This window comes from Panulirus ornatus, chromosome 46, assembly GCF_036320965.1.
Source record: "Panulirus ornatus isolate Po-2019 chromosome 46, ASM3632096v1, whole genome shotgun sequence".
Lineage (NCBI taxonomy): Eukaryota > Metazoa > Arthropoda > Malacostraca > Decapoda > Palinuridae > Panulirus > Panulirus ornatus.
Window position 1 is genome coordinate 32,545,883 of NC_092269.1, and position 26,492 is coordinate 32,572,374.

A 26,492-nucleotide genomic window follows, 5' to 3' on the forward strand; every position below is an offset into this window, starting at 1 on the left:
GATGTCCTGTGATGGGTGTAGCATTCGGCCACACCGTTTCCACAGAGAAATTTACAGTGTTGAGCTCAGTAGTTTCCTCAACTTTCACCAGACAAGTTCCACGTATACAGCACAAACTACGAAAACAAGCTTTTATCTAACATATCTAAAATCATGAATGACGTAATATCAATTCACTAACCTGGTGCGAAGCGCCAACAAGATGGCAAATTCATGGCTCCCACAAAAAGAAACTTCTGACAAAATATCATTTGACTGCGTTGAACTTTATCAATCCACCAATTAACTCACTGACAAAATATCATTTGACTGCGTTGAACTTTATCAATCCACCAATTAACTCACCAATTCACTAATGTTTCGCACAGAGGTCTGAAATCCACATAAAGAAGATTACTAAAAAATCATCCAAAAACAGAACAAAAATTCAAGATAAAAGAAAGATGAGACGTCACTATTGCATTATGGGTGATATGACATCATACAAAGTAGCATCCAAGTCTCATTCATGTATGACTATTCACATTACTTGTAAAATATTTCATATGTTTCAAATAATTCCAGATAAAACGATATTTCATATAGACTGATGAGATTATTTAATTCATATTTTATTAATGCCTTTTTATGCTTGTGACAATTTTTTTTTCTAATATTCTCTGCACATTTCACCGTCTATATAAATAATCATGACTGTCTTCTATATATCAATTTCATTTGAAAGTATTCTTTTTTTATATATTTAACACTTTTCTAAGTCCAAATTATATTTCAAGAGACTTATGTTCCGATCCGTGGGGCAAACTGTAAAAAAAAAAATTCTAATCTAGTATAAAGTTCAACCACTAAAATGCTTCGTTGTAGGCTTGATGCAAAATTTAACCTACAGCAAAAGCTCAGCCTAACATGTAACTGGACCCATGCCCATTATGACAGAATTACAGAGGACACATGGGACCAACGCTCAAGTCTGTATGTAAGATTACGGCCTGCTTCTACGCGCACGATACGAAATAATGCACCAATTAAACTGCCTCTTAGCATCGTGTTTCACACAACGGTAATGCACTGCAAACACGACTTTAAACACAGGCAAAAATCTTGCACAATCAAGCGAAATCTACCCCACTTCAACACCCAGATCTAACTGAACCGACAGAAATCTACCCACCCACCCACCCAAATGCATCTTATTCAAACACATCACATCTAAACCTTCCTTACCGACCGCAATGAATTCCAAACATGACCTGGCCCTACACATCCCAACCAAAGCCACGACAGACCACCTCTACTTAAACACACACACACACACACACACATATCCTATCCACACACATATCCTATCATTTCAAATAAAACCCAGCCTAAACTAGCCTAACACAGTTTGGTCCCATTTAACCTCTTCGACAAGACAGTCCGAAACCTTGGGGTATGATGGCTTGACGTTTAATGTGATCCTTAATAACCAGGTCAAAAGGAACACAATCATACTTAAGGGTCGTACCTGTCGTGCTTGTGAGGGATTACCTTTAAAATCTTTACTCGTACGTAGCTTGACACTCAACAACTCTTTACACAACTTAACATCACTAGGTTTTACCATGAGGTACAACGAGCGCATAGCCCTCACCGTAGAGATGAGAAAGATGGAGGGAAAATAAAAGCAAAAAAAAAAAGTTAAAATCCATCAGTGAAGAAGAGGAGAAACATGTATGGAAAAGCAAACTATGCAAATGTTGGACAATATATAAGAGAACAGAGAGGAATGAGGCAACAAAAGGGGGAAACACTTGGCACAGTAACACAATAATTTATCAACTGCAGCACAACAACTTTCCTCGCTAATCTACACCTGTCAAAGATGCAGGAAAACCTTTTTGTCCACACCGTAGCCACCCTGGCAAGAGTTGGATGAGGGAGACAATCATGTGCAGGGTACAAGCACAGGTTTTACGTCTGAATTCGTACTCGCAAATTATGACAAAAGAGTTGAATGGAAAGGAATGTACTAGACTCTTTAAGATCATAAGTAATACAAAAGAGTGTGCAAGGTAAACGTTTACGCCCCTGACCACGACGGTAAGGCCCTTGCATACGAAGGTACAGCTCATGAGCACGATGGCACGACCACCTGAGCACGATGGTACGACCACCTGAGCACTGGTCCGATCAGAGATCGTTCTTGTGCAGGGCGGTACGACCACTGAGCACGAAGATAAGATCCTTGAGCAGGGCGGTACGACCCTTGGTTATGATGACCCACCCCCTTTGACTTGGTCCGTAAAAGACCATGAATACTGGAGGTCGCACCGTCGTGCTCAAGAGTCGCACCATCAAGCTCGAGGTTCAGTACGCGTGGAAAAAGTTTCCCAGTATCAAAATGAGCGCAGAGGAATGGCTAGTATGCTGGTATAAATGAATGGCAGCAATCATATGTAAATGAGGGCTGTTAATCACAGGATATCATTGAGTCTATGACGCACTGTATCAAGGCTTGTTATATTATGTAAATGGAGGCTTGCAATATCAAAAAATACAATAATCTGGCATTCGTTATCATTATAATCATTATCATTGATTATCATTATCATTATCAACAATTTATCATTAATTTTATCATTTTAATCATTACTACTACTATCATTATCACCGGTATTAAAATGGATACCTCAAAAATGTCAGACATGTACTAGATGTAATATTCCAACGAGAGATTAAAAGCACGCGCCACACGGAGCGACGCCGTTATTTCCGGTATGCAGATGAGGGATTACTTTTTCAACTACGTGCTTGGCAATCAGCGGCACTTGTATACCGCTCACCCCTGGCACGGCAGCGATATGCGCTTTTGTGTATATATTACTGGGAGAGATGGACAAAACACTGTTGCCACAGCTCCCGTTGGTGCAATCCGAATTTGGTTATTACAAAAGTTACAGATTTAGTTATCCAATAATGCCATACCAGAAATTAAAGCAGGCATTTCCTGAGAACGACATTACTTCCATGGGCAAGACGATACCATGTGAGCGTTATTGGGCCCCCGAAATAGTCACTTTACATTGAAGCGGATGGAACTCTTCCATAAATGCAGCAGTCTGCATCTAGTGTGGGACACACCGTCTTGATAAGTGCTACTTATGGGAGAAAAGCTTGCAATATCAGCAACTTCCAGCCTCTTACACTGAACATTTATTCCCCTCACAATCCAATCACCCTTATGGTTTTGCACCTCTTGCTGAAAGCCGTTGCAAGCAAGCCTCACTCGTCCAAGGTTACTTGATAACTCGAATTTGAAGTATTTGCAGAACTGAGGTCCTATGCTAAGTTAGACCCGCAGGCTAGCAAAAAGGGGGAAAACGCCTAGCTCACTATGGCTGACTCTGCCCAACATGGAAATGAAACAAAGAATCCTAGTTAATTATAACCAGCAGAGGGGGTGAAAAATCCATATCGTAGTAAAACTTAAAATGAAAAGCGTAAAAAGTATCGAAAAGTTCGATCGATAAACTAAGAGGTTTTAGAGGTTTAATGGTCCAAAAATTTCCCCTTAGAGAAGAAGAAGCTTTCATTTGGGCCCCAGCTTGGACCAAACCTTACTTTCACCTAAAGATCACCTCGTGAGTCTTGGTTCGCAATGCAGTTCGAGCTCGATGGTCCTTCTCCCTCAACTTAAAAAGCTCCATAGTACAAACAACCAGTAATAAAAATATCTCTATACGGAACGAACTTCACTAAAATCCCGAGACTGGAGACACAGCAGGAACGTTCGTAGAGATAAGGTGCTGAATTGTCAGCCATTGAACAAAGGAGTGTCATACGGTTATACATACATCGAATGTCAGAAAAGGGATGACATTACTCTTCAGCATTACCACAAGTTCTAATTGTTATCATCATTAGACACAAACACACACCTCAAGTAGGTTAGAATAAGCGATATTAAGTTTCCTTTTCATTTGAATTCCTAGAAATACACAAGTTCCACATTCTTATCTGCACTCTGAACACCATCCATCTCTACAATATCATAAACATCAACATATCACAAGACTACTCATTCCCATGATCCCACTAGACACTTACCTCCTAAACTGTCCTGCGCTCATCTCACAGAGACCCACATCACAACATCCCTTGACGTACGATCCCGACCATTGGACATGGCTTGGTGTCTCGAACTATGCGGGAGGTTCCTTCCACGGGTTCCTTGGGCAGGAAGCTGCTTGATTCTGCGAGTCATGATGATGGCCAATTGTACTGGGTGTTATAGAAGTGTTATGTATGAGGTCAGTGATGAACTTCAAGAAGAATACCGAAATGTTTCATTCATAACCGATAGATAATAATACGGTTGTCTGCAACAAAAGGACTGTTACTGTGGTGTATGTGCAAATATGCAATTCATTGTTTCCTAAAAGTAAGACATATATACAAACTTGAAATGTAAGCATGGTTGCATATATATTCTCTTCGTGGGATACAAACTAAATATATCATTTAGTATTTCAGGCTTTGACTATGTAATGTGTCTCGGCTGACCAGAAAGCCGGATATGCAATATTCTATGTGCTAGAGCTAGGCTATATAATATTCAGTATTTCAGGGCTAGTCCGTGTAATGTTGTCAGTTTAATCTGGGATATATCATATAGGGCGAGGTGAGTTATACAGTAGTGATGATGTAGGAGTTCCTTTCACTCAGTGAGGAGGACGATAATACGTATTACACTGACTAAACCATCCAGGGATATGAGCTTGGTGTAACTTGTCACCGCCAGTGTGTGCTAGCTAGGATTATGGTAGACGCGTTAGGTTACAGCATCCCTAACATGTGTGTGATCTCTTCACTGATTATGGTATGCATGTTAGGTTAAGCTATATAGCATCGCCAGTGTGTGTGTGTGTGTGTGTGTGTGTGTGTGTGTGTGAGATCTCTTTACTGATAATTATGGTCGACACGTTAGGGTAGGCTATATCATCGCCAGTGTATGCTGACCACCTTTGAGGTTATCTAAATCCCCTTGCTTTATTGATGCAAACCTCTTTTTCTATTTCCCTCGTGACCTTGGCATCATCCGCAAACATATTCAAGTACAAGTCCTTCCCTTCCCTGCAAATCATTTACTGAACCCAAGCAACATGAATTACAGTAAAGATGTCAGTCTTCGGGCCGCTGTAGCTACACCAGTGTATGTGAGTTCGGTATGCATTGCAATAGGCATTTTAGGTTACAATATCGCCAGTGTAAGAGTCCAGTGTGTATTATTCATCTACTTAACGTATGATACTCAATTTTCAAAGCCTACACTCAGCCACGTACTGAGGATTTGCTTGACTACAAAGAAACTAAACTTAAGAGATTTGGTGTGGATTTCAAATATACTGTGAAAAATGTGAGACTAAACTCTAATGTTTACCTTTGTATATGGCCCTCTTTATTCGTACATGCAAAAATATGATCAAAATATTCACACAAACTTTAAGAACAATTAAACTTAAAAACTGTAAGATGAAATAACCAAAATAAGGTCAAATTGTAATCTTACCCTCATAACATCATCTCGACAAAGGGGATCTACCCATAAACCTACTCAAGATGGATTCACTTTCATTCATCAGACTGCATACCTAGAAAATCTACCGTCGACAAACAGACCGATGAACTAGCTTATTTTATCTAAATCAGATGTTATAAAGGTCAAATAAAATCTACTGACGACATACTATAGTTATGAGATATATGAGGAATTTTTTCATAAACTGCCAATTAAACCCATATTGCGGAGCGAGTCATGTTATGATAATACACTATGTGCATACACATATCTCATATTCATCACCATACACTGCTCTTTTTTTTTCCGGTAGCTTTTATTGACCAGCCCTGATCGGAGGGTAAACACCTAAGTTGATTGGGGGGGTAACCGCCACGCCTAGGATTCGAACCCAAGCCATGCTGACCACTGCACCATGTTCATCATTATCCTTCTTGTGTCTAGCACACTGAAACACATTTCTTTGAGTTGTAAGCTCGCACACATTCAAAACCGTGAAAATATAAAAATTACAAATTTCATTACGGTGTACAAAAGAAAAAATATACCTCTGCGACACTATGTAATGAGAACCCAACCTGAGCCTTTGTCTGTTCTGTGTGTTGGTTGACAGGGTCCTCTTTAAGAGCCAACAGGCACTTACCGATTCATTAAAGAGCGTCTGCATCTGTTCACCGATGAACTCCGCCGGCGCACTCAGGTACCTGAAGCAAGTAACGAGATAATAATATATAGAATACAGCAATGATGTACTTATGTATGTGATGTTAACATAACATTCCCTGCTGAAACACAATTATGATGACGTACGCCTAACCTAATGGAAGAACCAGAATATAGACTGCCTCTTTGGACAAGAATTATGTAAATGACATGAAGTGATAAGAATGATCAGATTTACCCTGAGAGAGAGAGAGAGAGAGAGAGAGAGAGAGAGAGAGAGAGAGAGAGAGAGAGAGAGAGAGAGAGAGAGAGTCACTACCACATAGCTTGTTATCTACTGTTGAGGGCACCGCTCAGTTTAAACTTGTCACAGGAGTTGCTGCCTTAACCACGCCACGCAAGTGGCTGCCGCTCGTTCTTCTGGCCTAAACCTAACCCTTTTTGTAGCACAAGTCTCCACGGAAGGTAAGAATCACATCAGCAGCAGGCCTGTACATGCCGAGCTAGATTTGCGCCATGATCGACTTCCCATTACCGTTGGAAATGCTAAGAATACACTAACTTTGGCAGGATTTTTTCCCCCCTTCGACAGTAAATACAAGTGGTACGTGATTTTTTTTTTTCAAAGTCATCTCACATAATTTGGATCTGATATAGATTCACAGGTTCTTGTGCAATGTTCGCCTCCTTCACGCCTGGGATACACCAGCAGAAGCAGTATCCAGACTATTAGCGGAATATCCCAATGGTTTTTGACAGGCTTTTCATAATCATTACTTTCAGCTGTCTTGGTAAATAAACTTTCATAATTGCAGTTCAGAATCTTAATTCACTTACAATATATTGGAGCATAAATATGTAAAAAGAAAGCTTTCAAAATCAATAACTTACCTTTATAATCATAAGTCCTTGTAGCGCCCATTATATTTTTCTAAGTGATCAGACTTTGTACTACCTTGTTCGCCTTTCATGTTCGTAGTCTCCTTCTACAGCGCGTGTGGTGGGAGGTGCTGTTGTAGGTCAGAGGTAAGATGCTTAGGGAGAGGTACATCTCATTACCCTCTGGGAATGAGTACGTCATCAACGTAGTTTAGCATCACGGCCAGGCGAGCGTCCTGCAACAAGACGGGAGATTTGAAGTCACGCTGCTATAATTTTCTTGTATGACTGTGGGGTGGCGGTGGTGACATAACCAGGAATCATTAAACTTTTTATTTCAGTGAAAAAAAAAAAAAAAAATCAGCCTACTGCGAAAGGGGATGTGAATACTTTCATTTATTAATTCTGGAATATAGAATCGTCCTTCTCTGAAAACTACCTTAATTCAGATGAAAATCAAACCTGGCTCAACGAATATATCGGTGGTAAGGCTTATGGCTCATATTTTATGACTGCTTGGGCTATGAAGTGTGTAGTTTAGTGTAAGTACAAATAGATTATCAGTGGCTAGCACTTGCAAAGTTTTATCCATTCTCCGTTTTTTTTTTCCCTCCCTTCAGCACCAAGATAATTCATGGTCTGGATAACCATCACATAACGCTCGCATTTATCACTTAATTTTTGACAGCTGTTCTCGTAACCAATAATGGGTAGCTAAATCTTTATATGGTATCAGTAAGTCTTATTTCACGGTTGAAAATTATCCCTGGCCATCATTCTTATTCAGTCTATCCGTTTATTACAGATTTAATGAGGGTAACAACCTGCAAAGCACCGCAGTACTGCAATAAAAACAAAACTTTAACCGGAGTGATAATGATACAGTTTACAGTCAACATTCCAAAAGAAAATGGTGACGCGGAAGAGAAAATGTCTCTCCTCGGAATTGAACCCGGACTACATAATTTTCATTTTCCTTGCGCGGTTTGGAAAGGGATGACACACCAGTTTTTTACATTAGGTTCTCTAATATATATATATATATATATATATATATATATATATATATATATATATATATATATATATATATATATATTATTTATTTTGCTTTGCCGCTGTCTCCAGCGTTAGCGAGGTAGCGCAAGGAAACAGACGAAAGAATGGCCCAACCCACCCACATACACATGTTCATACATTCATGTCCACACCCGCAAATATACATACCTATACATCTCAATGCATACATACATATACACACACAGACATATACGCAGATACCCATGTACATAATTCATACTGACTGCCTTTATTCATTCCCATCGCCACCCCGCCACACATAGAATAACAACACCCTCCCCCCTCATGTGTGCGGGGTAGGGCTAGGAAAAGACAACAAAGGCCCCATTCGTTCACACTCAGTCTCTAGCTGTCATGAAATAATTCACTGAAACCACAGCTCCTTTTCCACATCCAGGCCCCACAGAACTTTCCATGGTTTACCCCAGATGCTTCAAATGCCCTGGTTCAATCCATTGACAGCACGTCGACCCCGGTATACCACATCGTTCCAATTCACTCTATTCCTTGTACGCCTTTCATCCTCCTGCATGTTCAGGCCCCGATCACACAAAATCTTTTTCACTCCATCTTTCCACCTCCACTTTGGTCTCCCACTTCTCCTCGTTCCCTCCACCTCCGACACATATATCCTCTTGGTCAATCTTTCCTCACTCATTCTCTCCATGTGACCAAACCATTTCAAAACACCCTCTTCTGCTCTCTCAACCACACTCTTTTTATTACCACACATCTCTCTTACCCTTACATTACTTACTTGATCAAACCACCTCACACCACATATTGTCCTCAAACATCTCATTTCCAGCACATCCACCCTCCTGCACACAACTCTATCCATAGCCCATGCCTCGCAACCATACAACATTGTTGGAACCACTATTCCTTCAAAAATACCCATTTTTGCTTTCCGAGATAATGTTCTCGACTTCCACACATTCTTCAAGGCTCCCAGAATTTTCGCCCCCTCCCCTACCCCATGATTCACTTCCGCTTCCATGGTTCCATCCGCTGCCAAATCCACTCCCAGATATCTCCATTCAAACTTACCTCCCAATTTACTTGAGCCTCATCCCTACTGTACTCTCAGCTTTCTTCTTTCACACACTTTACCAAACTTAGTCACCAGCTTCTGCAGTTTCTCACATGAATCAGCCACCAGCGCTGTATCATCAGCAAACAACAACTGACTCACTTCCCAAGCTCTCTCATCCACAACAGACTGCATACTTGCCCCTCTTTCCAAAACTGTTGCATTCACCTCCCTAACAACCCCATCCATAAACAAATTAAACAACCATGGAGACATCACACACCCCTGCCACAAACCTACATTCACTGAGAACCAATCACTTTCCTCTCTTCCTACACGTACACATGCCTTACATCCTCGATAAAAACTTTTCACTGCTTCTAACAACTTGCCTCCCACACCATACATCCTTAATACCTTCCACAGAGCATCTCTATCATATGCCTTCTCCAGATCCATAAATGCTACACACAAATCCATTTGCTTTTCTAAGTATTTCTCACATACATTCTTCAAAGCAAACACCTGATCCACACATCCTCTACCACTTCTGAAACCACACTGCTCTTCCCCAATCTGATGCACATTATACATATATATATATATATATATATATATATATATATATATATATATATATATATAGAGTGAACTGGAGCGATGTGGTATACAGGGGTTGACGTGCTGTCAGTGGATTGAATCAAGGCATGTGAAGCGTCTGGGGTAAACCATGGAAAGCTGTGTAGGTATGTATGTTTGCGTGTGTGGACGTGTGTATGTACATGTGTATGGGGGGGGGGTTGGGCCATTTCTTTTGTCTGTTTCCTTGCGCTACCTCGCAAACGCGGGAGACAGCGACAAAGTATAAAAAAAAAAAAAAAAAAAATATATATATATATACTCGCGAGTTCCCCGCATCAGCGAGGTAGCAAGAATCAAGTTAGCAACATATTTCCAGACAATCCAAATGGGAAAAGAAACTCAAGCTAGGCAAGTAAAAAGGAATTCTTCCGATATTTCATGAACGTAATTTCTCTGATGTTTTATCTTTACAGGAAGTGCTGTTACAAAAATATCCACCCTGGGTATCTATAGGGAAAAAAGGGGGTACATTTAGAACGGCTCAAGTACTGTCTAACGAATCCAACGTCAGTACCCTGCAAAATGATGAAGTAACAAACTGATGGGACACCTTAAAGCAAATTACTTAATCTGGTGAGCCCAGTAATACTTTGTGGATTAGAAAAAATTATATCACACAGGCAGAAGAGTATTCTGAGGAAAAGGAAATTGTCTTTTTGGAAAGGGACAGGGTAGACATTATTAATTTGGGCTGCAAGCAAGATTTTCATTCAATCCGACATTTGATAAGCTAAAACCTAAGCTGTTTGGAAAATGTGCGCAGGGAGTAAAACAAATTATTTTCATTTTGTTTCTTGTATGAAGTAATAGGTCCAGATAACATGGTCATTTGCAGATTGGCTAAAAGTTGAGAATGACATCCCATATGGTAATGTTCTTGAAGTGCTACAACATTTCTGATCTTTGGAAATGACCAACTGTATGACATGCATCGCAAAGAAAAAGTTTTTACTGAAATGCCATGATCTACAAGAGAATATAGACTCAAAGGTGCAAATAAGATTTGAAGGGAGGTACTCATTAAACTCATGGGATGGAGTAGCAAATGGCTCATCATTTTCAATCAAAACAATTGCAAAGTATATGGAAAGACTGGAAATATGAGAAAGACCCAGATCAAATTTAACGATAGAACCAAAAAAACAAAATTTTTTGTTATCACAGTAATAAACTCTGGGAGTGCACTGCTTAAATGGGTATTGAACAGAACCAGCACAAACAATACTGATACACCTAACAGATGAAACCTAGAAATGGTCACTCACACGAGCTCCTCCCTCATTTTTTCCCCCATACACATTTGCTTTTTCTCGCATTTGTGAGGAAGTGCCAGGAACAGACGAAGAACAATCTCATTTGCTCACGTCTGTTCTCTGCTGACATCCATGAAGTAGAGAAACCAAAGCCCCCTATCCACAGCCAAGCCCCACAGACCTTTCTGTGGTTTCCCAAGGAGCCTAGACCATTCAGTGCATCCTGGTTCTGCCTACTGACAGCTCACTGCCCCTTATCTACCTCAGTGCTCCAATTCATTCAGTCCTATGCATACCCCACATCTTCATGCATGTTCAGGCTTGATAATTCAAATCAGTTTTCATCCCATCCTTCCTTCTTGCACTCAGTCTCCTCCCTCTCCATATTCTCCCCACTTCTATCTTCACTCATCCTCTCCATATGTTGAAACCATTGCAGCACACTCTCTGCTGCTTTCTCTACTACACTCTTCTTGATACCATAACTTTCTCTTCACCTATCATTACTTACTCAACCCTCCTTAAACTACATTGTCCTCAGGCATGTAATTTCCAGCTCATTCACCTTCTTCTGCAACTTTTCACTTAGGGTATAATGCCTCGCATCTATACAACACTGCCAGGATTAAACTTCCATCAAACATACCCCTCTTCAGCTTCATTGACAGTGACTTCTTTTTTCACACCCTACTTAATGCACCCAGGAAGTTTCCAGTTCCCACAGCTCTATCCACCACCACATCCACTCCCAAGTATTTAAAACACCCTACATCTCCATGTTCAATCCTTTCTAAATCTCACTTGAACTGAGCTGTCTGTCTCCCCTGCTAAATCTCATTATCTTAATTTCCTTCATATTATCTTTCAACTTCATCCTTTCACAAACTCTCCCAAACTCAGACACCAGCCACTACAGCTATTCACTAAAGTCTGTCATGAGCCATGTTATCTGCAAACAGCAATGAATTCACTCCCAGACCTGCCCTTCTCTACAATACCATTGCATTCACCTCTCTCACCACCCCATGCTTAAACAGGTTAAACAGCCATTGTGACATCACACATCCTTAATGAAGATCCATATTTACCTAGAACCACTCCCCATCTTCTCTCTCTACTTGTTATCATGCCTTACTCTTTTGATAAAACTCACTGCTTCTAAGCTTTGCTTCCACACAATTTATTAGCAACACCTTTTAGATGCTTTCTCCTGACCTATTTATGCCACATCTAAATCTTGCTCTGCTCTTAAAAGCACCATGATTTGTTCAATAGTAATAAGAAAATACAGTTCTAGAGCTCGTTAAAAATATTAGGGCAATGCATACAACACACAAATAAACTAGGTGAAAGGGCTAAGGTCCTGGGAGCATCGAAAAGTGTGTGGAAGAGAAGTCACTGTCTGTGAGGACAACGATGGGTGAGGTCAATGGTACAGTAGTACCAACAGTGTTGTATGGATGCAAGGTATGGGCCCTTCATGAAAAAGTATAGAACAGAGGAGGATGTGTTGGAAATGAAATGTGTGAGAACATTATGTTGTGTGGGAAAGGTTACTCAAATGAGAAACGATAGGGTAAGAAAGACATGAGGTAGTATAAGGAGTATGTGAGAAAGAGCTGAAGAGAGTGTACCAATACGGTTTGGACATATGGAAAGAACAAGTGAAAGGGAGATGACTAAAAGAATATACAACCAAAAGTGGAGGTAAAAAGAAGCAGCAAACTAAGGAGAAGGTTCAAGGATGCAATGAAAGATGCTTTCAGTGATTAGAGCCTGAACATACTGGAGGGTGTGAGGTACAAATTGGAATGATATGGTATGCAGGGGCTGATGTGCTGTCAATGGGCATAACCAGTATATGTAAAGCAGTCTGGGTAAAGCACAAGAAGGTGAATGGGACTTGGCTATGGATAGGGTGATCTGGTTTTTGGTGTATTGCACATGAAAACTTGTGTGGATGTGAATGAATGAGGCCATTCTTTATCTGTTATAATTACCTGTTTGTACTGTACAGGGAGGGACTTTTACACACATAGCGCCCTTCTCTTGATACTTCCTACCATCATACAACCTCTTAAATCTATGTATGCTGTTTGCATTCACTACATCCTCAGTCAATATGTTCCATTCATCTACTACGCTATCATTATAAAAGTATTTCTTTACATCCTTATTTACAAGTTTCTTACTAAATTTCATGTTATGTCCTTTGGTTTCTCTATCCCTATATCTCTCAAAGAGCTGTCCACTTTATCCAACTATTTTAAAAACTTAAAGATTGTGATCAGACTGCCCCTTACTCTCCTCTTTTCCAAGGTGCATAAAATTAAAGCCTCCAACCTTTCCCTGTATCTCAGCTCTCTTAATATTTGGAGCTACTTTGCTATATGGAAAAAAGTGGAGAAGCATGAAAAAATATGCGTATTTCAAATATTTTCAACAATCCTTAATTATCTACAAATGCTAAGGGAGAGTTCTTTACAGAAAAATTAAGCAAGGTGCATAAATTTAAGGCTCCAGCCTTTGTTCTCTTAATTCTTGGGGCTACTTTGCTAAATGGAAAACAGTGGAGAAGCATGAAAAAATAAGCTTATTTCGAATATTTTCAACAATCCTTAATTACCTACAAATGCTAAGGGAGAGTTCTTTACAGAAAAATTAAACAAGGTGCATAAATCTAAAGCTCCAGCCTTTGCCTGTAACTTAGTTCTCTTAATTCTTGGTGCTACTTTGCTATATGGAAAACAATGGAGAAGCATGAAAAAATAAGCTTATTTCAAATATTTTCAACAATCCTTAATCACCTACAAATGCTAAGGGAGAATTCTTTATAGAAAAATTAAACATGTATCTTAAAAGATTTATTACATATCTCAAAACTCTGTAAGTCTTAAGAAATATAATATAATATGGAGTGCCTTAAAGCTTTGTAGGATCTAAGTCATATAATAGATAAATATAAATAATCAATAACAATGCTCATTACACAAATATGGGGGATACAAAGTTCTCCAATTACCTTTAAAATCTATGGGAAAACTCAAATTACCATTAAGATTATATCTAAAATAAAATTACAAACATTAAACTTTCTTCTTACCTCAAGCATTCTACGAATCACAAGTTGGCTTAAGTACCAATAAACTCATCGTATATGCACTTTTAAGACACTAAATAACTAAACCCATTATACACACAGGAGCATATCCAAATCTGGTCAGGATGGAGACAACTTATGAACTTGCCAAGATAATGATTAAAAGCTCAAAACAAGTGTTACGTAAGCAGACATTGTATCAGAAAACTTTGAGTTATCTAGTCATTCAAATAAATTACTAATATCATTCAAATACTCGCATAACTGAAAACTGCTGTTGTACAGGAGTAAGTTCATTATTAGACCAATGACCATTTTGTAATAAAAATATATCTATGATATTTGATAATACAAAACAGCTTAGTCCAACACACAAAGACGTTGTGCTCAATGAAACAAAGTAATATGCTTTTGCAGAAAGGGAATTTTTTGTTATATACATGCGTAAATGTTTTAGGAAGGTGGTAAAAATGACAGTTTCAGCGGTAACTAGGGTTAACACAGAAACAGTTAAAAAGCATACATATATGTTTAGTTTTCCTTTCAAGGGACTAAAAAGGTGAGAATAACTGTACAAAATGTTTAATTCATTACTGTTAAGTTTACTGTATGGCTAACTGCTCCCCACTTTGGATATGCCCCTGTACATAAATCATTAATATAAAGATACAAAGAGAATCAAACAACCTGATGAAAAACAATTTCCTTATCAAATGCATAGCATTTGATAAAGCACCTGTTTAAAGTGGTTTATAACACTCTTTTACCTCCCTATACGGTGGATCTCCAGAATTCCAATCTTTCAGACCAGGTAAAGGATGGTCTTCAGCAGGGGTGTGTGAAGTCAGCACAGCTGTCTAATTGTTTGGTTGGGCTGGTGAGGGAGGTAAATGCAGGGGTCTTGGAGACGGAGGCAAGTATGCAGTCTGTAGGGGATGAGAGGGCATGGGAAGTGAGTCAGTTATTTGCTGATAACATAGAACTGGTGACAAATTCACATGAGAAACTACGGAAGTTGGTGTTGACTTTGGAAGAATGTGTGTGAAAGGAGTAGTGAATAAAAGCAAGTTCAATAGGTTTAGCAGGGCAGGCAAACAGGTTAGCTGGGGTGTGAGTTTGAAAGAAGAAAATCTAGAAGTGAAGTGTTCTGGACATCTGGGAGGAAGCATGGCAGTGAATGGAATCAGAAGTGAGGCATGGTGTGGATAAGGGAGCAAAGGTTCTGGAAACACTGAAGAATGTGTGGAAAAGGAGAAAATGGGTATGTCTGATGATAACTGATGATATAATAGTACCAACAATGCTGTATGGTTGCAAGGCATGGGCCATACATGAGGATGTGCTGAGGAAAGTGGATGTGTTGGAAATCAAATATCTGAAGACAATATGCAGCATGAGATGGTCTGATCGAGTAAGTATAAAAAAAAGTATGAGAGAAGTGGGTTAAAAAGATGAATGTGGCTGAGAGAGCTGGAAAGAGTTTGCTGAAATGGTCTGAACTTATGGAGAGAATGAGAGAGAAGTTGACACAGTGGATATATGAGTTAAAGGTAGAAGGTACAAGGAAAAAAGGATGACCAAATTAGAGATGAAAGAATGGAGTGAATATGATTTTGGTTGCTTGGAGCCTGAACACGCAGGACAGTGAAAAGTGTGCATGGGTAAGAAAGCTGTGTTTTGATGTGGTTATAGAAGGCAACATGCTGTCAACGGATATAACCAGGGTGTACAAAGTAGCTGGGAAAAGGCCTGTGGGGTCCAGTTTTCGAAACATGACAGCAAAAGAATGGATGTGAGAAAAAGAAGCCTTTTTTTGTCTGTTCCTGGCACTAATACACTAATGCAGGAAACAGCAAACAAGTATGAAAGAAAAAAAGGAGGGTGAAAGGCGTGCACAGAAGAGTGAATCGGAATAGTGGTATAATGGGATCAATATGCCACACATCAATGGACTGAACCAGGGCATGTGAAACATCCTGGGGTAAGCTATGGAAAGGTCTATGGGGCCTGGGAGTGTCAGTGCATTATACATACAACCAGAGATTGTGTGTGAGCTTATGTGGCCTTTCTTCATGTTTCCTGGCAGTACCTCACTGATGCAGGAGGTGGCAATGCTGTTTCCTGTGGGGCGGGTTGGTGTCAGGAATGGACAAAGGCAAGCAAGTATGAATACGTACGTGTGTATATATGTATATGTATGTATATGTTTGTATATGTATGTGTACGTATATATGTGGGAGTGGGGGGCTGGAAATCCTTCCCTCTCATTTTTTTTTAATTTTCCAAAAGAAGGAACAGAAAAGGGGGCCAGGTGAGGATATTCCCTCCAAGGCCCAGTCCTCTGTTCTTAACGCTACCTCGCTAACACCGGAAATGGTGAATAGTTTGAAAGAAAGATGTATATATGTGTGTATAATAGTGAATGGGTCTTTCTTCATCTGTTCCCTGGCGCTACCTCACTGATGTGCCCTATGAGTCCCTTCTATTCTAGAGTCTCCTGTGGCACTGGGAAGCAGGCCAAATCCAGTGGTCAAGATCACAGGTCATAGAGTGTTGTGATGTGCACCTCAATGTGAAGAGAGTGCTGAGCAACTGAATAATTCATGCTCTGTGTCCTCTTTACAGTAATCACAGTGTGAGCATAAAAGGTCTTAGGACAAGTTGAAATGGTGTTCGTAGTGTTGTAGTGACATGTAATGTCAAGAACATGGATGGGAGAGTATAACTTTTGTTTCTGGGGAGTATACTTTCTGATGGGTGCATGTCGGGAGGACTGGAGGCTAAGACTGAGTATGGATGTTTTGTTTCTGTTATATTTGCTGGGGTGGAGGGATCTGTGTGTAGAGGTTACTGATGTGGGAAGCAGTGGTAAGTTTTCATTTCTAACTGGGATTGGTGGTTTGCTATGGAGTGATTTGCTCTATGCAGCAGCACTAGACTGCTGCATAAGCCAAATACCAAAAAGGTTGTGGTAGGACTGTATTGAGAAGATATTTGTTTCATTGTAAAGGTGTTGAGTGTTTATGGCTGCAAGGCAACAAGTGGAGTGGAGCAGATGAAATGTTTCTTTAGAATGATTTTTCTTTTCGTCTAGATCTGGTGCCAGTTAGTGATCTGAGTGCATTTGTGTTGTTTTTGTGTTGATGTTATTGGCATAGAGCAAATGTCATGCATGTGTTGTATGTGATACCTAGAATGATTGGTGTTTTGCTCAGTGGGAGAGACTGTCCATTCAAGTTAACTGCAGCTGGATTTGTCTGTCTGGGGTTAATAAAGATTGAAGACTTTTGTGGAATTCCAAATATTCAATTTGGGGTGGCTCACTGTTTCAACTGTGTAATGTAGTACTGCACATCTGATGTTGCTACTATGGTCTCAGGGTGTTGTGATGTAATTGTTAGGTTGTCTGCATATGAAAGTACCTTTATGATAAGGTTTGCCAGAGGTAATATGAGGTCATGTTTGAATAAACTAAAGATATAATCTTTTTTCATACTTGTCTGCCATATCCTTTGTCAATGTGGTAGTGCCAAGAAATGAAAGAGAAGGCCCCCATTTGCTCACATCCATTCTTCAACTACCTCGTTGAATAGTTAACAAATATAAAAAATATATCATGCTATCAAATTATCAAAACAATAGATTGAGTTTCACAAACAAATATTTTGCTTCTGATGATATTTATAGACGTTTTCAAAAATTCAACAAACAAAACAAAAAAATCATTGTGTAAAACACAATTTCATGGGAAAACACTTTTAAAATATATTTTTCACCAACAGATTTGTCATAAAACTCAAAACATGACAGATATCAGGCACATTTGTACGAAGAGGCTTTGACATATCTTTAAGGCGAGGATGAATATCTGGCCACATTTTGCATGCCTGACATTGTTGCATCACAGAAATACCAACTACTTAAGATATCAAAATTGCTGAACCTGGTAAGGTTAATTCAGTATTGGCATGTCTCCAAACTGCCCTTATATGCCAACAAATTTTATGCCCGACTTTAACCACTATGGATGTCATAAAGTTAGCATTCACAGGACCACTTGGAGCAAGGAAAGTGTATAACATGGTTAACAACCTTATACCAGCCATAAATCCAGCTCGCCAGACATTACAAATTAGACCTCTGAATTTTGTGTATATTGGATCCAATACACAAAGTTGCAGACTTGCTAAGCTAACTTGCCAGAGACAATTTGCTACTAAATAGCCAGGAGCTCTGAACTGACTGAGGCGTAGAGAATATCTTGGGTGTCCAAATACCACATGAGATATATCAAAAAGAAGTTGGTATGATTTCAAACAAACAATCACACCACCAAAGGAAAAAACGACATGCACTTCTTGCATACAGGATGTGTACAGTTTTTGCTTTATGTAGCAGTTGAAATCAGGCATACCATAGTTTAACTGCTCCAAGAAACATCCTGCCTCATTATAAGAGGTAGATAAAAGACAGAAAATCACCAACAGCACATATGAAGATACTAGCACTTGTACTGTAATGTGTTGAATATGTAGCAGACATTGAGGCATAATAAAATTCACAAGAACACCTTACAAAACTGTCCCTTGGGGCAAACCACAAGTTACCAATAGCGCAGGTGTAGGTAATTACTTAATACTTGTGTACAAACAAGTTTTTTAATTGCATCCAAAATTTCACATATACTTTCTCCCCTTGACAAGGACCCTTGACAAGGGGAAAGTAGGTAGTCATTTATCATCTGGATGGATACAATAAATCTCAAAAATGTATGACCCATTCTCTTTAAAGCTGAATATTGTCCAAATTTAAGAATATGGGTAAAATATCAGTACTCCATTGCAGTAACTCAAAAAGTTCAGAGGTAGATTTTGCAGTAACACTTCCTTTTCTTTGTATAAGGTACAAAGCTCATTAACTAGGAGGTAAGCTTTATGTAAAATGAAGGTAATACTACAATTCTGCAAACTGGTATAATGGGCCTCACACCTTTCAATTATACTAAAAACCTAATACGAGGAGGACTCATTTTTCCTGTATCTTGGGATGCATGCGTGGTGGGCACTTGAAGGGATGATATCGACTATACCTGCTTTTTATCAAGTTCCTAAGAGCACCAATTTTCAAAAGGGTACAAATTGCTTTATCATGTTACTTATGCCACACATTTTGCAGTAAAAGACAAGTTAGCATCAGCAACTATATGTTGAAGTAATGTACAAGAAGAATGCAATATATTCATAACAAGGCGAACTATAATCCACAAGTACACTTTTGTAATGATATATGTTACCTGACTGAAGGATTCCAGAGAAGCAGCTCACCTGTAACAAAAAATTTGAAAAATCAGAAAAGTTAAATGTGTTAATTATTAGAAAATAACTAAGAGAAGGAGAAGTAATCAGTTATATTCAGTTCTGGGTCCAAACTTTAGATTATAAACTAAATCTTACATTTCTATAACCACAGGTTGAGTATCCCTCATCCGAAATGCCAGGGACCAGAAGTGTTTTGTATTTTCGATTTTTTTTTATTTTGGAATATTTGCATACAAACCGAGATATCCTGAGGGTTGGGATCTATGTCTAAACATAAAATCCATTCATGTTTCATATACACCTTAAACACATAGCTTGAAGGTAATCTATAAAATGCTTTCAATAATTTTGTACATGAAACAAAGTTCGTGTAACAATGAACCATCAGAAAGCTAATGTGTCACAACACAGCTGCCCATGTGGACAATCTGTGGTTGTTTGGTATCGCCTTCATTCCTGACTTTGAATTTATATGCTATTGATCAGCAATTATTTTCTTACACTTATTCACACATAAGTATTTAACAGTAAGAAAAAAGAACGAAATACCATCAGTACAATGAAAAAATAATGTGTTTAGGATAACTTGTAAGGCCATGTTGCCATTCAAAGTTTCATATCTTTTAAGCATTTCTGATTTTGGATTGGGGATGGTCAACCTGTAAGAGATTAAGGCCAACCTCACTAGATTTTCCAGAAAACTCAAGTTTGATTAGGATGAGACTAATTTCTTTTCCCAATAATATCTTAGCTCTGAAGATACATACACATGACAGCTGGAGATTGAGTGTGAGTGAATGTGGCCTTTTTTTGTCTTTTCTTGGCGCTACCTCGCTGTAGGGGGGCTATTTCCTGTGTGGTGAGGCTGCAATGGGTATGGATGAAGGCAACAAGTATGAATATATACATGTGTATACATGCGTGGTTGAGAGAGCAGAAGAGGGTGTTTTGAAATGGTTTGGTCACATGGAGAGAATGAGTGAGGAAAGATTGACCAAGAGGATATATGTGCCGGAGGTGGAGGGAACGAGGGGAAGAGGGAGACCAAATTGGAGGTGGAAAGATGGAGTGAAAAAGATTTTGTGTGATCGGGGCCTGAACATGCAGGAGGGTGAAAGGAGGGCAAGGAATAGAGTGAATTGGATCGATGTGGTATACCGGGGTTGACGTGCTGTCAGTGGATTGAATCAGGGCATGTGAAGCGTCTGGGGTAAACCATGGAAAGTTGTGTGGGGCCTGGATGTGCAAAGGGAGCTGTGGTTTCAGGCATTATTGCATGGCAGCTAGAGACTGAGTGTGAACGAATGGGGCCTTTGTTGTCTTTTCCTAGTGCTACCTCGCACACATGAGGGGGGAGGGGGAAGGTATTCCATGTGTGGCTAGGTGGCGATGAGAGTGAATGGGGGCAGACAGTGTGAATTGTGTGCATGGGTATATATGTATGTGTCTGTGTATGTATATATATGTGTACATTGAGATGTATAGGTATGTATATTTGCGTGTGTGGACGTGTGTATGTATACATAGTGTATGGGGGTGGGTTGGGCCATTTCTTTCGTCTGTTTCCTTGCGCTACCTCGCAAACGCGGGAGACAGCGACAAAGCAAAATAAAATAAATAAAAATATATGAGTGGAAGCCTTATTACAAAAACAGAATGCCCGCACAGCTATAGACTGCTAAAACCTCCAATCCAGAGCAAAGAATTCAATATTCTCACTTGATTTCATCCTATGTCCTCTGGTTTCTTAATCCCTACATCTCTCTAAGACTTGTCCACTGTTCAATATGAAGTGTTTGTGAAGAGAGAGTGGGTTACTGCATGTCTGAATTGTTGTGTATGTCCAGTGTTATGCAGTCTATTATGGAGAGGATAAGCACATAATGGAGATGAATCCACAGACGGAAATTAATATATCTAATGGAATACTACTGTTCTGAGGCAAGGGTTTGGTAGTGTACTGCATAATTACCCTGTAGCCATTAGCAACTCTAGGGTATGCCACATAGATATCTATTCCTTTCACTTAATGACTTAGCACTGGAACTCTTATGCACTCATACATATTCTAACAACTACAATTTTTCATCTTTAAAGACAAAACTCTCAAAATCTTGGGAAGCCCATAAAGGCTATTTCTTTCTATTTCTTCTGAGATGTGGCTTTGATAAACAATTCTGTCAAAAACTAAAGCCTCAGGAGGAGGAAGGCATAAAAATCCACAGCTGTCTTTAAAGTACAGAAATAATGAAATGCATTGTTGGAATACAAGCTGAAATACAAGCAGTAAATAATGAAAATACACTGAAACCAGGGTAAGTGATCGTTTGTACTAATGCCATTTTTCATGGAAGAACATCGTACCTGACTAAATTAATGTATTACTCTGAGGAATGAACTAAGAAGAATAACCAATCATCACTTTTAACTGCACAGGATATATATATATATAGCAGTCAATGCCAACCTTAACTGGGCCAGGAGTCAGCAAAGATATCAGTGGATCTCCAACCTTCTAGTAAGAAGTAGATTTGTTCCCTTTAAAAACATTACTTTCTAGATTACCTTTAGGAGCTTTTTTCAAGATGTGATCAGGTGAGACACTTGCATAAAACTGTCAGTTATACAGAATCCAAATTAATGGAACCTCTTGATCCTTCCAATAGTCAAGGTTATCTTGTATTCTGCCAAGCCATTGTATAGGGAATTTCCTCCTCTCTGAAGGAACCTCATCTATGTTGTCTAAAGTCCTCTTGTCCTGTGAACATGGGTAAATGCTTTAGCTAATATCTAACATTTTTTTTGTACATGTTCATCATCTCCTGCATTAGTAAGTTAGCACCAAGAACAAAGAAATGGCCTCAGCCTCAATCACTCACATCCAATCTGTAGGTGTCATGTATACCGCACAGAAATTAGAGCCCCCTACCCACAATCATGCCCCACAAACCTGTACACAGTTTTCCCCCAAAGCTTCATATGCCCTCATTAAGCACACTGACAGCATGCTATTCCCTATAAACTTTATTATTCCAATATGCTCTAACGTTTGAAAGACTCCTGCATATTCAGGCCCCAAGCCCTCATAGTATCTCTCACGACATCATTCCACCTCCTCCTTGGTTTCCTCATTTTCCTTATTCCTTCCAGTTCTGACACGTATATGCTTTTAGTCATCCTTTCTTCACTTATCTTCTCCATTGGTCCAAACCATTCAGTACACCCTCTTCAGCTCTCTCATACATACACTACTTTTACTACCACACCTTGCTCTCATCCTATCATTTCTTATTCAATCAACCCTCCTTATACCACACACTGTCCTCAAACGTTTCAATTACAACACATTCACTCTATCCTTTACATTCTGTCCAAGTACCACACCTTGCATCCATACAGCACCAACAAGACTACCACACCATCAAACATACCTATCCATGCCCTTAAAGACAATGACCTCTCTCTCTATGCATTCTGCAATGCATACAAGACCTTTGCCTCCTCACCCATCCAATGGCTAATTTAAGCACCTATGGTTCTAATTTCAGCCATATCCACTTCCAGATATCTACAGGACTCCACTTCCAGCAAATTTTCTCCATTCAAACTCACACTCCAAATAAACAGTCTTCTCACTGCTAAACCCAATAACCTTACTTTTATTCATATCTACTCTCAACTTTCTCCTTTCACTCACTCTCCTAAATTCAGACACCAGCTTCTGCTGTTTCTCACTTGAATCTGCCACCAGAACCATATCGTAAACAAACAAAACTGACCTCCTATCACAAACAATATGTGGATATGCAGCATATCAATAATTGCAAAATGGTGGTTTTGAAAGGTGAAAAATGTTCTATCTGAGGCAGTGTCCCACAAGCATGAGATTCCCAAAAAGTATATCAGGATTTAACCTGCACCTCATAATTTGGTGGGAGGGCAATATACCTCATTTGCCCTTTGCAAATGACCAAAATGTTTACAGCCAATGCTTATAAAATGAGTTACCCTCAGTAAATCAACAACCATTATCAGGCTAATGTCATTGGCTTATCCCTCAAAGCTAATTAGAGCTCACATTTCACAGGTTGAGGAAGCAAAACCAAGGCAGCTACTGGCTATTGAAGGTTCAGGGAAAAAGTTATTAAAAAAGGAGGAAAGGGCAGGGTAAGTACAAAAATCAGGAGAAACTGCTCACAGGATGCCAACTCATGTAAAGAAAAATTTTTCAACTCTCAAAACCTATATATCTCTTCTTGCAGTTGTCATGAAAGCTTACCTGCATGATGGAGGAAGGTTAGAGGAAAACATATTGATAACTAAACCCAAGGCAAAAATAACTTTAATGATTAATGTGAGGAACTCTGGAAACTGACTGTCAAGAGAGAATTCCAGAGCCAAACAGGAAGAATCCATACGTCTCTTCTAGGATACCATTTGATGAAGGGGGAAGAATGCCAAAAATATCCATTAGCTGGTTTTCTTTTAATAAAAGGCTCTACGAAAGCTAAGGCATGGGCCATCTTTTCCCAACATAAAGCTCAGGACAAGCCAGTGAAGGTGCTCACAACCCATGAAACAAAAGTGGAAAACTTCCTAAACTTCGTTTATATATACATATAATCTAGCCAGAAGGGGTTAAAGACCAGGATGAATAACAGATTCTCTCAGTACTCTTGGCAAAGTCCAATGTTTTCTTTGAGAATCAGGGCATTGGGCATGAGGTTCTCTTACAAAACTTCCTCAAGAGGATGAAAAAGGCTAATTCTAAATTTGGTATATACTAAGCCAAAACTGTTTTTTTTTTTATTCTAAACCCATCAAAAGGCTTTAGAAGACATGATACATTGTCTGGACATAGTATAAAAAGTCACAATTTTCCACCAAAAACACAAATGCTGTAAAGATAAGAATTTATGTATGAATGGCTTTAAAAAAATAAGTACTTGATGAAACAGGTCTAAGCTATAAAGATTTCCCCATTTGGCCCACTAGGGAGAGGCACACAGTCTCCTGAAGGACTGGAAAACTAAATCTCAATTCAGGCCTGAGACACTACTGCTACTAGTTATGTTCTGGAGATAAAGAATCATAAGAACTCGAAACAGAAAGCATAACTTACTACTGAGAAAATAATATTCAAGGAAGGCAGCAGTATTTCAGGCCATTTCATACTGAGTATATGTGTAAATACCACAATCCAGGACTGAAGTTAAGTTTTTGCAAAGCTAAGATAGTTTGGAAAAACCCGAGATATATATATATATATATATATATATATATATATATATATATATATGGAGCCATTACAAAACTCAAAAAAAAAAAAAAATTGTTGAGAAGAACCTTTCCCATATGAATAACTTAGTCTTTTGTCTTTAAGGGCAAAAATGGGTATATTTGATGGTACAGTAGTTCTGCTTGGACCTTGTATAAGGCTTAGACAGAAATTTAAAGGACAGGGTGAATGTGTTAAAAATGAAATGATTGCAGAGAATGTGTGTAAGGAGGGTTCATCGATAAGTAATGGTAGGGTAAGACACTGGCATAGTTGAAATAGGTCAAATAAAAGAGCTGAAATGGGTATGCTTAAATGGCTTGGAAATACATCTAAAGAGTGTGGAACAGACGACTAAAAGGGTATACATGTCCAAAGTGGAAGGAAAAAGGAAAAGGAAGAAACCATGGAAAAAGTAGGGGGATGGAGTGAGTGATGCTTTGAAGGTTAAGATGCCTGAATAAGGAAGGTGCCAGGCACCCAAGGGATACAGCAAATTTGGGCAATATGGTTCACAGGGGATGACGTGCTAAACCAGGAAGTAAGAAGAGGTTGGGAAATCCCAGAAAGGTCAGTAAGGCCTAATTGAGGATAGTTGGCTTTGGTCTTGGTGCATTAAACATAACACATTGTGGGTGGCTGGAAGTGAATGATGCTAATTTTTCGCCTGGTCCCAGTGCTACTTCACTAATGCGTCAAATGGCGACCATTTATGAAAAAATGGTGATAGTCACAGAGCTCAGTTCTTTAGTGTTTGTCATTATGAAATACCTATAATTTTGTATTTAGTTCATTCATAGTTTTGTACTCACATTGTATATTTGTTACAATGTGCATTCAATTATTCAAAAGTATTTCAAGCACCATCTTGGAAATAACTGTTATTACAGACTTTATGGGTTACCCTCGGTGCTTATATTTTTTGCCATATAAATCTAAATCCAAAGATTGTTTTTTCTGATTTCATCCTTTTCATATTCTTTAAAACCTTTGCCTACTTATATTTGGGGTTTTAACACTGTACGGTTCTAAAACTAATCATATATCAAAATCTAGATAGATAAAACATGATTTCTCTAATTTTGGCCAGATATGTTATTTACAAATTAAACTTAAGAAATAAGAGATATGATGCATAAGAGGAGACAAATGATGCTTGGATTAGCCGATTCTAAACATTTCTTAAATAACTCGAGGAAATCATTTAATGAATCTTCTTAAGAGATGTACACAAATAATCCTTGAAGATTTTATATGGCGGAACAATCATCTTGAAGTAGTATCAAATGGGTATTCTACATTTGAGGATGCCAATGACAAAAATGGAACCAAGAGGAAAACAGACGCGCAATAATTAATCCAATACATAGATACCGTTGAAGAGGATGTCACAGTCATACCCTATGAGGTCAACATGCCAATATCAGCACATGGGATTTTTTTCAAAAAATACTTCAAAAAGGTGTCGTCGCGTATACAAATCACCTCAAATCTCGTTTCTGCAGTAGTGTCTCACCTTAAATTCCATTTCTGGAGGAGTGTCTTTTTCACATAAGATAAAAGAAAAATAAAATCCATGTGATTACACTGGGTAACAACGAAATTTTGAGTTACGTCAATTGAATGTTTTGATCAGGAGGGTAGACTCACTTCCCTCACCACATGTTTACCTCGCAACCAATGCGG

At 39.0% G+C, this 26,492-nt stretch overlaps 1 long non-coding RNA gene across 3 annotated transcripts; it reads right to left on the reverse strand.

Moving 5' to 3' along the window:
* Positions 1–290: 290 nt before the first annotated feature.
* On the reverse strand, positions 291–26,479 carry LOC139763190 (uncharacterized). Of its 3 annotated transcripts, none has more exons than XR_011716058.1 (8): positions 26,323–26,479; positions 22,094–22,286; positions 19,504–19,534; positions 14,978–15,136; positions 7,115–7,338; positions 6,204–6,264; positions 4,090–4,235; positions 291–372 (listed from the first exon to the last, which is right to left on the reverse strand). It is a non-coding gene; the product is annotated as an uncharacterized lncRNA (long non-coding RNA). The 3 variants fall into 3 exon arrangements; XR_011716057.1 differs by having other exon boundaries at positions 4,090–4,263; XR_011716056.1 differs by lacking the exons at positions 291–372; positions 4,090–4,235; positions 6,204–6,264; positions 7,115–7,338 and having other exon boundaries at positions 13,960–15,136; positions 26,323–26,475.
* Between the last annotated feature and the right edge of the window lie 13 nt (positions 26,480–26,492).